Below are 15,406 nucleotides of genomic sequence, written 5' to 3' on the forward strand. Positions count from 1 at the left end.
ACCACCAATTAGAATTTCCCATATTTTATTTTTTTTTGTGCAGAATTTTCGCGCGAATTCCGCACGAAAACAGTGTCGGGTGGAAAAAAAATTTACAATTATGTTCTATGGGATTCTGCTTGCAGATTCCACTTGAAGAATGAACATGCTCTTTCTTCAAGCGGAGAGGAATTCCGCAGCGGAATTCCATGAGCGAAATTTCTGCAGTGTGAACGAGAAAGAGCAAAATACATTAAGGTCTATGGGAAGAAGAGATGTTGTATTTTTTCAAGCGGAGAATTCATGAGGAATTACTCAAGTAAATTCCCTGTGAATTCCTCAGTGTGATTGGGCCCCAACACAGTAAAAATATTAGCTAAATATACTATAATACACTATACTATATAGTTATAACAGCTGCAATTTTTTAGTGTATTCTATCTGTCTGAAGTATGTGAGACCCACACAAGCTAATAGGACTAGTTAAGCCTAACAAGTCCCTAAATAAATCACCCATAAGATTTTCACTGGTGACGGCCACACTGAAACATTAACTTATGAAGGGACACTTTTGACACATTGTTGAGGAAGCCAACAGTTGAACGGCTAGGATTCCGCTGAGGTTTTTTCTCACCTGCAAAAACGCCAGGAAAAACTGCCAGAAAAACTGCCACAGCTTTTTCCTACATTTTGGCATTTTTCCTGGTGTGTGGAAACTGCTGAGAACCCGGTCCACAGAGTGTAAGGAGATGAGGAGTGATGCATATTATCACTGCTCATCTCCCCTGGCCATATAGTATACAGGGGTGCATAGTGTACCCATGTACACTATACAGGAGCCGGGAATACCGTCACCAGACTGACAGGACTCCTTGCTCCTCTAGCCCCTTTGGGCAGTATACACTATAAACAGCTATCTATAGATAGCTGTATATACTGTAAACAGTACACAAGGTCCACTTACCTACCTCGCTCCCTGTCAGGTCCATGTAGCTCCGCCCCTAGTGATGTCATTAGGGGGCAGAGCTACAGACGGGAGCCAGTCTGGTAAGGGTGTGAGGCTCTGTTCACATTGTCCGTTTTGTATAATGTGAACAGACCCTTCTGACAGTGTCCTCCCAGAGAGAGAGACTCCAGCTGTTGCTAAACTACGACTCCCAGTATGCCCAGACAGCCAAAGGCTGTAGTTGTAGTTTTGCAACAATTGGAGGCACCCTGTTTGGGAAGACATTGCATTATGGGTGCTCTCCCCAGCAGAGAGTGCCAAAAATGTGCTAACCAATTTTTTGTGTTTTTTTTTCTTCTCGTTTCAGATCCATGTATGCATAGGATTATAGCAGACTCAGTGGATTACAGCGATGAAGTAGATTTTTTTTCTTTTAATAAAATGACTAATGTGGGCTGTGGGGGAGTTTTTTTTTTAAATAAAAAATTGTTTCCAATTTGTTGTGTTTTTTTTAAATTGAATTTTCATGCTTAGTAGTGGAAGCCGTCTTATTGACGGAATCCATTACTAAGGCGGGGCTTAGTGTTAGCCCCAAAAACAGCTAGCATTAACCCCCAATTATTACCCCTATACCCACCGCCACAGAAGTGCCGGGAAGAGCCGGTAGCAACCGGCTCAGAGCGTCAAATATGGCACTCCTGGGTCTAGGTGGTAACAGGCTGGCGTTATTTAGGATGGAAAGGGCCAGAAACAATTGTCCTCGCCCACCCAGGTCAGGCTATTGCTGCTTGGTTGGTATCTGGCTGAGAATGAAAATATAGGGAACCCAATGCGGTTTTTTTACTTTTTTATTTGTGAAAAAAAAAAACGCATATGGTTCCCCGCATTTTTATTCACAGCCTTTTTAGCCATTTTATTAAAAGAAAAAAAATCGAGTTAATCCGCCGTAATCCACCAAATCAGCCATAATCCTCTGCATACACGGATCTGAAGCAAGAAGAAAAAAAAATGGTTAGTAAATTTTTGGTGCTTTCCGCTGGGGAGAACGCCCATAATGCAATGTCTTCCCAAACAGGTAGCCTACAATTGTTGCAAAACTACAACTCCCAGCACGCCAGGACAGCCTTTGGCTGTCTGGGCATGCTAAGAGTTGTAGTTTAGCAACAGCTGGAGTCTCCCTGTCTAGGAGGATACTGTCAGAAGGGTCTGTTCACATTTTACAAAACGGACAATGTGTACAGTGCCTCACACCCTTACCAGCCTGGCTCCCCTATATAGCTCCACCCCTAATTACATCATTACAAGGGGGTGGAGGAAGGTAAGCAGACTTTGTCTTCTGTATACACTATATACAGTGATCCCCCCGACTTAAGATGGCCCTGACATACAATCGTTTCAACATACGATGGCCTCTCAGAGGCCATCGCAAGTTGAAGGCGGCATCAACATATGATGCTTTTGTATGTCGGGGCGATTGCATAAATGGCTAACCGGCAACACAGACTGCTTCAGCTGCCGCCGGATAGCCGTTTAATGTGCCCCGTGTGCCCCTGTGAGGGTCACCCATCTGTCCCTGCCGCTCCGGACCGTCCTCTTCATGCTCCGCTGCATGGCCATCGCTCTCCTTTGTCGTCATCACATCGCTGCGCATGCCGTCCCAACCTTCAAATAATTGCGGAGTGCACGGCGAAGTGATGACGGCGATGGAGAGTGACGATCCAGGGCAGCGGTGATGGTCCGGAGCGGGAGAGACACGTGAGTATGACTTTGTCTATTATTATTACTGCATGGATCCCTCAACATACGATAAATTCAAGTAACAAGAGTTAATTTGGAACAAATTACAATTGTATGTTGTGGGATCACTGTACAGCTATCTATAGATAGCTGTATGTAGTGTAAACCGCTCAAAGGGTTAACCTACACTGTCCAGCAGTATAGGTTAACTCTTTCCTTGCTGTGATCTGTCCCTTACTGCAGGTACTACTGCTCCCAACATGGAGCACACTCTGCTTCTTGCTGGGAGCTGTAGTATCTGTACTAATAGACAGATGGCCCAGGTGTCACTTCTGACACCTGTTGCAATCTGTCTATTAATGCAGGTACTACAGCTCCCAGCATGGAGCAGAGTGTTCTCCATGTTGAGAATAGTAATACCTGCAGTTAAGGTCAGATCACAGCGGGTGTCACTCCTGACTACCGCTGCGATCCTCTGGTATAAGCTATAGAAGCAGGCGGCCGGCTGCACTTGTCTGGTCCCCTGCCCGGCACTATACTCTGCTGTGATGTGAGGTTATCTTCACATCACAAATTCGTATATGCCGCTGAGAGTTGTGATTGGCTGACACCATCTGGCCAATCACAGCTCTCAGTGGGAAATATGAATCTGTGAAGAGTACAGTACAGCAGAGTACAGTGATCCCCCGACCTACGATGGCTCCGACATATGATCATTTCAACATACGATGGGCTCTTAGAGGTCATCGTATGTTGAAGGCAGCATCAACATACAATGCTTTTATATGTTTGGGCCATCGCATAAACGGCTATCCAGCAGCACAGACTGCTTCAGCTGCTGATAGATAGCCGTTTAATGTGCCCCGTGTGCTCTGGTGAGTGTCACTCACCTTTCCCCGATGTTCTGGACTGTCCTCTCCATGCTCCGCTGCATGGCCGTCGCTCTCCTTTGTCGCCATCACATCATGGCGCACGTCGTCCCATTATCCAATACGTTGTGGTGTGCGCAGCGACATGATGATGGCGATGGAGAGCGATGATCCAGGGCAGCGGTGATGGTCCAGAGTGGCGGGGACACCCTGGGGATGTAGTGACAGCCATGGAGAGCGACAATCCAGGGCAGCGGTGACGGTCCGGAGCAGCGGGGACACATGAGTATAACTTTCTATATTATTATTGCACGGATCCCTAAACATACGATGGATTCAAGTAAAGATGGTTCATTTGGAATGAATTACCATCGTATGTTGAGGGATCACTGTAAAGTGTCAAGCAGGGGAACACACAAGTGAGGCCGTGCCACCTGCTTCTATAGCTTATACTAGAGGATAGTAGCAGTTGTCAGGAGTGACACCCACTGCGATCTGTTTATTAGTACAGGTACTACTACTCTCGGAACAGTCTGTTCCATTCTGGAAGTACTAGTACTACCTAAAAAAATCTAAAAAAGAAAGAAAAAAAAAAGAAAGAAAAGTTAAAAACACACAGATTTTATTAAACACATAAATAAAATACATTATTACTAAAAAGTTTTACAAAATTAATTATAAAAAATATATTATTTTATAATTAAATTGCCCCTTTCAAAATTTTTTATATTGCCGGCTACATTTTTAGTTCTCTGCCCACCCACATAAATTGGTCCCTGTTTAAAAGATAATAAAAATTTTGTTCTAAAAATATACATTTTGTTAAATCCAATTTTTTCATCCCTACTGTATTTTTTTTATTTTAATTTTTTAATGGTACCCTACGAAATTTAACAAAAAGGGTATCTCCATCACTTTTTTGGATCGATAAAGTCTTCTATGGGTGGAAAACGCCAAGATTTCCCCCCAAAAAATGCCCTGCTCTGAACTTGAGGACGTTTTTGAAAAACAGCCTCTGAGCAAATAAAAGCTAAAAAGGAGAAAAAAACAAAAACAAAAAAAGATGAAAAATGCCAAGTGGATCTGGCCTAATAGTGAGTTTTGGGGCCAATTCACACTATGTATTTTCCATGTGCAACAGCCTTCTATTGTTCTCAGTGGGATTCTGCTGCACTGTTCACACAGTCCGTGGGGGACGTTCCGAAATTCAGAACCTCAGACTCCACCGAAAGAATGAGTATGTTCATTATTTCAGCTGAATCTACTCAAAAATGCATAGCCATCTATTAAGATGGTGCATTTCCGAGTGGTCCTAGCACCAGCTTGTTTTGCCGACATCCGCTCGAAACGGAATTTCCGTCCATACATGTCAACTACCTGTAAATTGTGATCAATTATTTTTCAGCAACTAATATTGTGTCTTTTTATTTTGTATACATTTATTTTGAATATGTTGGCCACATGTTCAGTACAACATTATTTTATGGGGTAAAATTTGATTTTTTCCCTCAATATAAGTGAAGTAATTTACCAATTTCTACTGTAATCAAATGACAATGACCAGTATTAACGGGACCCTGCCATCATTCTCATGCTGCCTGTATCATAAGTCATCAGGGGGGTCCTCAGTGGCTTCTTCCTTCTCCGCTGGCCTTAATTGATAGATGTCTAATTATCCCAAAAGAGGTAAATCTCTATCAATTAAGGCTGAAGTTGCAGGCAGAAACTGCCAGGAACTAGCCCGATGACTCTTAACTCAGACACCATGAAAGTAAGGACAATTTCCATTTAATCAATAAGGAGATGTTACATATGTTTCATATTGATCTTTTTTTTAAAATAAAGTGTAACATTGTTTTATTAAAAATCAATAGTTTCATTTTTATTTAATGGTCATAGATGCAGTACTGAAACAAGATAGTAGAATCCATGGTAAATAGTCCTACACATAAAGGTTTTACAGCAAAGTAATTTTTTGGGGATGTTAAATGAAGGGTAAATGCTATTAAAATTAGGACTGCAGTGGCTAAGGTAGGTAAATTTGGTTTATTAGTAAGCAAATAGGTTAAGATGCACTCATAGGGGATATGGACGGGAATAGGAAAAAAATAGATGAGAAAGTGATGGAGGGACATAGAGATTGTGATTATGTGAAATCAAGTGGAAAACCCTTGGTCTAGATAATTTACTACTTTTCATGGCACCAAGGATTCTTCCAGAATTGGCTGCATACTGCATTTTGCTTTGATGGACATTTTAAATAGAATAATGACTCTTCTTGAAAATACCACAGGCTTTTGTCACACCGGGTCATAATTAAAATGTATGGAAAAACTCCCCTATAAAAGTCTGTTATTGTTAGACAATTATAAATCTTTTGTGCACTTATTTAAATTCAGGATTTTAAGAATTACATAGAGTAGGGATACGCATCATAAGTGATATCAAAGGTTTAATATGTCAAACGCACAATATTGATAAATTGCACAATTAATGCTGCCTAGCCACAAATTGTATTAATAAACAGTGCAAGCTTTTTTACAGCATACTTGTTAGAAAAAATAAATTACATTTTCTTGAATAATACCAGCAGAACAAAGCACTCTCAATAACAGTGCTATCTTGGTGTCCCTCATTATTAGATCCAACATTAACAGTGACTTCATAATGTCAGCAGAGTACTTAAATTATTAGTGCGAGAAAAATGCCCTTATTAATAGTGCCGGCAGAGTGCCATCATTGATAGTGCCATCACAGAGCAAGCAGACTGAAGCCATCAGTATTGTCTTCTTATTGAAAGCAGATTGACATAAAGGGAATGTGTCATCAGAGTGTTTCCTATTGTTTAAATCAGGTTTTTATGTTAAACATATTTTTAAAGAATTTTTGGTGTATATATATATATTTTACAATTTTCCATTTCGAAATCTATGTTTTATAATAATGCTGAAGTCTTGAAATTCTCATGCTGGCCACAAGGGCTAAAACTAAGTGAAGACTTCCTGTTCTGTAAAAACCATTTTTTAATCAAAAGCAAAGTGAAAGTTGATACCAGTAGAGAGATAACACTGGATTCCACCAATCACAACAGAGATCAGCCTCCCCCTCCCTCCAATTCATCTGAATGGGTCAGGTCCTGTTTATTGCAATCAATGTTCTATGGGTCCTCTAGTAAAGCATATCACTAAATGCTGTTACAAATAGCTCAGGCAAGATGGTAGCCCCCCAAAACGTACAAAAAATAAAATAAAAATAAAATAGAAACAGGTTAGAAAAAAAGACAATTTTTCTGTCTCTATCTCTAATCAGTAAAAAATTATCTAGGTGACACATTCCTTTTAATGTTTGATATCCACAACCAATAGATTTGTCCAACAGCATGAAAAAAAAAAATTAAATAAAAAGACTCTCAAAGGACTCTCATACTGGGAGGTTTTGGAGGTGTTTGGGCAAAAACAACTGAGAGGTTTCAATTTAAGTCAAGCAACCCAGCAATCCAGCTCTGATGACTAAGTAAAACATAGCATCCAAAAATAAGTCACAATATAGCACAAAAAATCTCCACTAGCCAATGTGCAAGGAACCCACCTTCCATCTACAAGCATGTATATCGTGATTGATGCCCTGACTCCAATGTAGTTAGCTGAAATAAAGTGGTTGTCCATAAAAAAAAAAAAATATATATATATATATATATATATATATATATATATATATATATACAATCCAAATGAAAGCGGCACCTCCTGAAAAGAGTATGGTCAGGTGCACGCCCTAGAACCTCGGTGCTCCGGTCCGTAGTCAATATAGATCAATGTAGGCAGCACACCAAAATTAGTGCAAAATTCAAGTGTTTATTCCAGGGATAGGTGACAACGTTTCGGCGATCTCACACCGCCATTTTCATATATATATTATTTTTCTTTTAAATATGCCCAGGCTGCCTGCTTAAACAAAAAATACCTTTACTCATCTTCTTCACTTCCCCAAAGCTTCCATTATCACGGCAGACATGGGGCTGCCCTTTTGGTTTTGTAATCAATACATGACATTGCCACTGTGCCAATCTTTGGCTACAGCAGTATACCACCTCTGCACCGCCATACAGCACTTCCTGGTGCTGTGGTTCATACATCACATTACTGCTTAGCCAATCACTGGCTGAAGCGGGATACCACTGTTGTCAGTGATTGGCTGAGCAGCAATGGGATTTATTGACCATCCAACGAGTAAGTGCAGTATGGCAAACACTGTGTACAATGATAACAGAGGTTGCGGAGGAGAGAGGAAAATTAGTACAGGAGTTTTTTCTTTCTATTTCCTTTTTTTGTTTAAGAAGGCAGCCTAGGTGTGTGTGTGTGTATATATATATATATATATATATATATATATATATATATATACACACACACACACTTTTTGCTAGAGAACACCTTTAACCTATCACTCACTAATCCTTGAATAACTAATGAGAATAAATAACATGGATCAGTTGTGTGAAGCTTTCCTTTCAGCAATTCAGTGGATGAATATATATGCTTTTTGTCTATTTTTCAATTTTCATTCCGTTCCATTAAAAGTAATCTTTTAAAGTAATATTTTTAGAGAGAAGAAACTCATTACACAGGCATCATTATTTGGGCAGAATCTGAAAATGCCAGAATCTGAAAATGTAAATAACTTGATTTTCTTTTTTTTTTTTTGGAAGATTTTCACACTTAAAATCTGGTAAAATTCACATGTCAGATGTGTCAAGTGCTGTATGTATCTGTTAATTAAGTGGGCTACAGCAAGCTGTGATGGAGCTAGAATATTTACATTTCAATTCGTTTTATAGAAAGGGCGAGGAGTCTCTAGAATAATATAAGATTGCCCTCAAAGAAATATGACTTTTTAATGTAGCCAACAAAATATATTTTTCAATCTTTTTATTAAAGAATTTTGTGAACTTTAACAGTAAGGTAAAAGAAAAATGGTGCAGAAAGCTATTCATTCAATGTATATCAACCACTACAGATTAAAGAAAGACATGAGTAGTGGCATAAGTCGTTATATACATCATAAATGCTTAAACAGAGGGTGTCACATCTCAAATAGCACTGTAGGTAATGTAAAACAAACACTGAGTGTACTCTGCTAAGCATAACAGGGTCACTTCTTTAACCCCTTAAGGATGCAGGACGTAAATGTACGTCCTGATGCGGTGGTACTTAACGCACCAGGACGTACATTTACGTCATGTGCATAACCGCGGGCATCGGAGCAATGCCCTCTGTCATGCGCGGCTGATCCCGGCTGTGATCTCGCGTGCGTACTCCATTAACCCCTCAGGTGTCGGGATCAATACAGATCCCGGCATCTGCGGCAGTGCGCGATTTCAATGAATGATCGGATCGACCGCAGCGCTGTTGCGGGGATCCGATCATTCAGAACGCCGCACGGAGGTCCCCTCGCCGATAACACTGATCTGTTCTATGTCCTATACATAGAACAGATCAGTATTAGCAATCATGGTATTGCTATGAATAGTCCCCTATGGGAACTATTCAAGTGTTAAAAAAAAAGTAAAAAAAATTGTAAAAGTAAAAAAATGTGAAAAATCCCCTCCCCCCAAAAAAAAGTAAAACGTCCGTTTTTTCCTATTTTACCCCCAGAAAGCGTAAAAAATAAATTTTATAGACATATTTGGTATCGCCGCATGCGTAAATGTCCGAACTATTAAAATAAAATGTTAATGATCCCGTACGGTGAACGGCGTGAACAAAAAAAAAGTCAAAAATTGCTACTTTTTTAATACATTTTATTTAAAAAAAAATATAAAAAATGTATTAAAAGTTTTTATATGCAAATGTGGTATCAAAAAAAGTACAGATCATGGCGCAAAAAATGAGCCCTCATACCGCCGCTTATACGGAAAAATAAAAAAGTTATAGGTCATCAAAATAAAGGGATTATAAACGTACTAATTTGGTTAAAAAGTTTGTGATTTTTTTTAAGCACAACAATAATAGAAAAGTACGTGATAATGGTATCATTTTAATCGTATTGACCCTCAGAATAAAGAACACATGTCATTTTTACCATAAATTGTACGGCGTGAAAACAAAATCTTCCAAAATTAGCAAAATTGTGTTTTTCTTTTTAATTTTCACACAAAAATTGTGTTTTTTGGTTGCGCCATACATTTTATGATATAATGAGTTATGTCATTACAAAGGACAACTGGTCGCGCAAAAAACAAGCCCTAATACTAGTCTGTGGATGAAAATATAAAAGAGTTATGATTTTTAGAAGGCGAGGAGGAAAAAATGAAAACGTAAAAATTAAATTGTCCTTAAAGCCAAAATGGGTCCTTAAGGGGTTAACCCCTTCCCGACCTATGACATACCTGTACGTCATGGGTGGCAAGGTGTTCCCGACCCATGACATACAGGTACGTCATGAACATTACTGCCGCTACTCGCGGCATCCCGCAGCGCCCGGAAAGATGGTGGCTATCACTGATAGCCAGCCATCTTACCGTGCAACCACGGGGGGTTTCATCCCCCACCCCCCCCAGCGATCGCTGCTATCAGCTGGTCAAATCTGACTAGCTGATAGCAGCGTTTCGCTATGAAAATACTTAGCAGCGCGGTGTGTGAGTCCGGATCACGGGGATCGGGACACACACCGCTCTGCTAAGTGTCCCTGACCCGTCCCCCGGCGTCACTTACCCGTCCGAGCGGTGTCCCGAGCAGTCCCGGCGGTCCCGGCGTCCTCCATGCGGTCCCGGCGGCGCTGCGTCCCGGAGGTGAGTTTCCGGCAGCAGTGCGGCATCTTCATTGGCAGCAGTGAGATCGCCGTAAAGCGATCTCACTGCTGCCTCTGAGAGTTTCAAAACTGCAACTCCCAGCATGCCCAGACAGCCTTTGGCTTTCTGGGCATGCTGGGAGTTGTAGTTTTGCAACATCTGGAGGCCCACAGTTTGGAGACCACTGTATAATGGTCTCCAATCTGTGCTCTTCCAGATGTTGCAAAACTACAAATCTCAGCATGCTCAGTCTGTCCAGGCATGCTGGGAGTTGTAGTTCTCTAACATCTGGAAGAGCACAGATTGGAGACCATTATACAGTGGTCTCCAAACTGTGGACCTCCAGATGTTGCAAAACTACAACTCCCAGCATGCCCAGACTGCCCAAGCATGCTGGAAGTTGTAGTTTGGCAACATCTGATCCTTCAGATATTGCCGAACTACAACTTCCAGCATGCCTGGGCAGTCTGGGCATGCTGGGAGTTGTAGTTTTGCAACAACTGGAGGCACACTAGTTGGGAAACATTGTCCGTTTCCTACCTCAGTGCCTCCAGCTGTTACAATTGTTGCAAAACTATAACTCCCAGCATGCACTGACAGACCATGCATGCTGGGAGTTGTAGTTTTGCAACAGCTGGAGGCACACTGGTTTGGAAACACTAAGTTTGGTTGCAAAACACTTGAAAGTTTATTACTTAACTTAGTGTTTCCAAACCAGTGTTCCTCCAGCTGTTGCAAAACTACAACTCCCAGCATGCACGGACAGCCAAAGGGCATGCTCGGAGTTTGCAACAGCTGGATGTTTGCCCCCTCCCCGCAATGTGAATGTACAGGGTACACTCACATGGGCGGAGGTTTACAGTGAGTGCTGCAAGTTTGAGATGGCGCAAATTTTGCGCTGCAGCTCAAACTTCCAGCGGCAAACTTGCTGTGAACCTCTGCCCATGTGACTGTACCCTAAAAACACTACACTACACTAACACTAACCTAAAAATAAAAAGTAAAAAACACTACATATACACATATCCCTACACAGCCCCCCCCTCCCCCAAAAAAATGAAAAATGTCTGGTACGCTACTGTTTCCAAAACGGAGCCTCCAGCTGTTGCAAAATAATAACTCCCAGTATTGCCGGACAGCCATTGACTGTCCAGGCATGCTGGGAGTTTTGCAACACCTGGAGGCACCCTGTTTGGGAATCATTGGCATAGAATACCCCTATGTCCACCCCTATGCAAATCCATAATTCAGGCCTCAAATGCGCATGGCGCTCTCTCACTTTGGAGCCCTGTCGTATTTCAGGGCAACAGTTTTGGGACACATATGGGGTATCGCCGTACTCGGGAGAAATTGCCTTACAAATTTTCGGGGGCTTTTTCTTCTTTAACCCCTTATGAAAAGGTGAAGTTGGGGTCTACACCAGCATGTTAGTGTAAAAAAATAAATTTTTTACACTGACATGCTGGTGTTGCCCTATACTTTTCATTTTGACAAGAGGTAAAAGGGAAAAAAGACCCCCAAAATTTGTAACGCAATTTCTCCCGACTACGGAGATACCCCATATGTGGGCGCAAAGTGCTCTGGGGGCACACAACAAGGCTCAGAAGGGAGAGTGCGCCATGTACATTTGAGGCGATTTGCACAGGGGTGGCTGATTGTTACAGCAGTTCTGACAAACGCAAAACAATAAATATCCATATGTGACCCCATTTTGGAAACTACACCCCTCATGGAATTTTATAAGGGGTGCAGTGAGCATTTACACCCCACTGGTGTATGACAGATTTTTGGAACAGTGGTCTGTGAAAATGAAAAATAAAATTTTTGATTTGCACAGTCCACTGTTTCAAATATCTGTCAAACGCCAGTGGGGTGTAAATGCTCACTGCACCCATTATTAAATTCCATGAGGGGTATAGTTTCCAAAATGGGGTCACATGTGGGGGGGGGTCCACTGTTCTGGCACCATAGGGGCTTCCTAAATGTGACATGCCCCCCAAAAACCCTTTCAGAAAAACTCACTCTCCAAAATCCCATTGTCGCTCCTTCCCTTCTGAGCCCTCTACTGCGCCCGCCGAACACCAAGAGAAATTGGGTTACAAATTTTAGGGTGATTTCTCTCCTTTTACCCCTTGTAAAAATTCAAAAATTGGGTCTACAAGAAAATGCGAGTGTAAAAAATGAAGATTTACAATTTTCTCCTTCACTTTGCTGCTATTCCTGTGAAACACCTAAAGGGTTAAAACACTTACTGAATGTCATTTTGAATACTTTGGGGGGTGCAGTTTTTATAATGGGGTCATTTATGGGGTATTTCTAATATGAAGACCCTTAAAATCCACTTCCAACCTGAACTGGGCCCTGAAAAATTACGATTTTGAAAATCTTGAGAAAAATTGGAAAATTGCTGCGGAATTTTGCAGCCCTCTGATGTCTTCCAAAAGTAAAAACTTGTCAATTTTTTATGCAAACACAAAGTAGACATATTGTATATGTGAATCAATATGTAATTTATTTGGAATATCCATTTTCCTTTCAAGCAGAGACTTTCAAAGTTAGAAAAATGCTAAATTTTCAAAATTTTCATGAAATTTTTAGATTTTTTACCAAGAAAGGATACAAATATCAGTGAAATTTTACCAATAACATAAAGTAGAATATGTCACGAAAAAACAATCTCGGAATCAGAATGATAAGTAAAAGCATTCCAAAGTTATTAATGTTTAAAGTGACAGTGGTCAGATTTTCAAAAAATGCCCAGGTCATGAAGGTGAAAATGGGCTGGGTCATGAAGGGGTTAAAGGTGATGTGGGAAGTAAGCGAAAATAAAACCTATCCAAAAGGTATGTATATATATATATATATATATATATATATATATATATATATATATATGTGTATCATAACCAGGCTAGAGTATAGATAACAAGGGTGGGGGAAGGGAACGACATCTGCATTACATTAGCCGGCTTGGGGTGAGGTCTGAACAGCGAAAGGGGAGTCAGCCCATGGCTGCCAATCAGTAACAATCTGTTTATCACTGTCTGTGTTGTAGACCTTAGCTGTCTCGCTCTTGTGAGATTGTTGTAATAGAGCAATCAGCTCCGTCAGAGAAGGTGGAGTTGGTGACTTCCAATGTCTGGTTATAATTAGCTTGGCTAGGATTAGGATTTTGCAGGTTATGGCACGCATGGGAGGAGGGGTATCCGATATACCTGTCAATAGGAGAGCCAGGGCGGAGGTCAGTTCAGTATAGTACCCACATACATGCCCTAGTAGGGCTCCAAAAGAATGCCAGAATGTAGACAAGGCTGGGCAGTGCCACAGGACTTGGGAAAGAGTGCCTCTATGTCCGCAATTCCTCCAGCAATATGACGAGGCATTGGGGAAAATGTTGTGTAGGATGTCGGGGGTGAGATACCACCTATATCTAGTTTTTACAACCACCTCTGACTGTGTAACACAGGGGAGCGACTTTTGGGACCATGTTAGGGACCTGAACCACTCAGCGTCTGAAATAGGGCGGGAAAGTTCTCATTCCCTCTTCTTGAAGGGGGCGTAGGAGGACAGAGGGACTGAATCTTCCATAATGTCATAAATGGGGCGAAGACCTTTTGTAGCCCCGGAAGCAATGGAATATGTAGATTTATTATATGTCCATTGGGTGCCAGCATGAGAGTGGAGGAAGTGTCTGATTTGTAAAAATTTGTAGAAGTCTTGTTGTGGTAGTGAATATGTAGAACGCAAGTGTTCAAAAGTGTGAAGCAAGGTGTTGTGGAATAATTGAGTTATGGTAGTGAGGCCCTGTACCAGCCATAATGATAGATCCAAATTAGGGATCGTCCTTGTCACTAAGTGAATGAGGGAACCTGGAGGGAATTTGATGTGTCGACTGCCCGTTACCTTGTGTAGAGAGGACCAACAACTCAGACCAACCAATGTGAGGGGGGATGCAGTCAGTGGCGGGGTTAGACTCCAAGAGGACAGGAACAGTAGTGATTTGCTATTTAAGGGTGAACAAAGGCGTGTCTCCAGTTGTGCCCAAGGCAGAAGTGCATCTGAGGACTGGAAGGACTGAGGACTGAGTAATTGGAAAATTAATGTGGCTCTATCTCTGTGTCCATGCATTAGTGCTAAGGAAACTCTGCGCCGTCCATCTCTCCAGACATAGGCAGACATGAGTCTGGTAGCTAAAAGAAAAAAAAAGAGAACAGTAAGGACATTGGCAATGCTCTATAGAGGTATAATAGCTTCGGGAGGACGAGTATCTTAAATGAGGCTATTCTACCTAGCCAGGATATCTTGTTTGTGCCCAAAGTTGAGAGTCCATGTGACATCAGTTGTAGAAACGGGGCATAGTTGCAGTTGTATAGTTTAATAAATGAGGTGGGAATATTGACCCCTAGGTAAGTTATGTGATAAGATCTCCAGTCCAGGTTAAATTTGGCCTTGAGGGATCTGACAGTGTCGCTAGTTAGCAAAATAGGCAAAACCTGGGACTTGGAAGAATTGAGTTTGTAATATGAGACCTTGCTATAGGCAGCTAGTAAAGAAAGGGACTCCTCCAGGGACTGCCCCAGATCCTCCATTGTTAGGATATCGAGCAAGAGATCATGTGGAGAACTCAGGGCCAAGGCGCGGGCGCAATGTTGGAGACAAGAGGAATTTGAGAGTCTAGGGCTGTCTCGTTGTGGTATGCTCAGTGTGTCTGTTATGTTTCCCGACAGTCACGGTTACCGGGGCAGAGAGAAGCTGCACCGAGGTTCTGGCTGTTGGTGACATTTATTGGCTCCGGCTGTTGCTATGGAAGATGAGTGCGCACCATCTTGGAAACAGAGTCTGCCCAGGGGAGCATAGAACATGGTGGGGAGGAAGGTTTCGGAGGCCTGCTGCAGACAATTGCGGGTCAGTAAGGAGGCTTAGGTCGCTGATGATAGCACTTGTAGCCGGAGCTCTGTGATCAGCCATCCATCTCACTCTGCTGCCAAGCCACGCCCCCTAGACAACAAAATATAATTTAAAATGGAATGTTATGAACAAGACAGGGATGCAGTTATATCACATTTAAGGAGCATCATCAGTGCA

This window comes from Hyla sarda, chromosome 1, assembly GCF_029499605.1.
Source record: "Hyla sarda isolate aHylSar1 chromosome 1, aHylSar1.hap1, whole genome shotgun sequence".
NCBI classification, from domain to species: Eukaryota; Metazoa; Chordata; class Amphibia; order Anura; family Hylidae; genus Hyla; species Hyla sarda.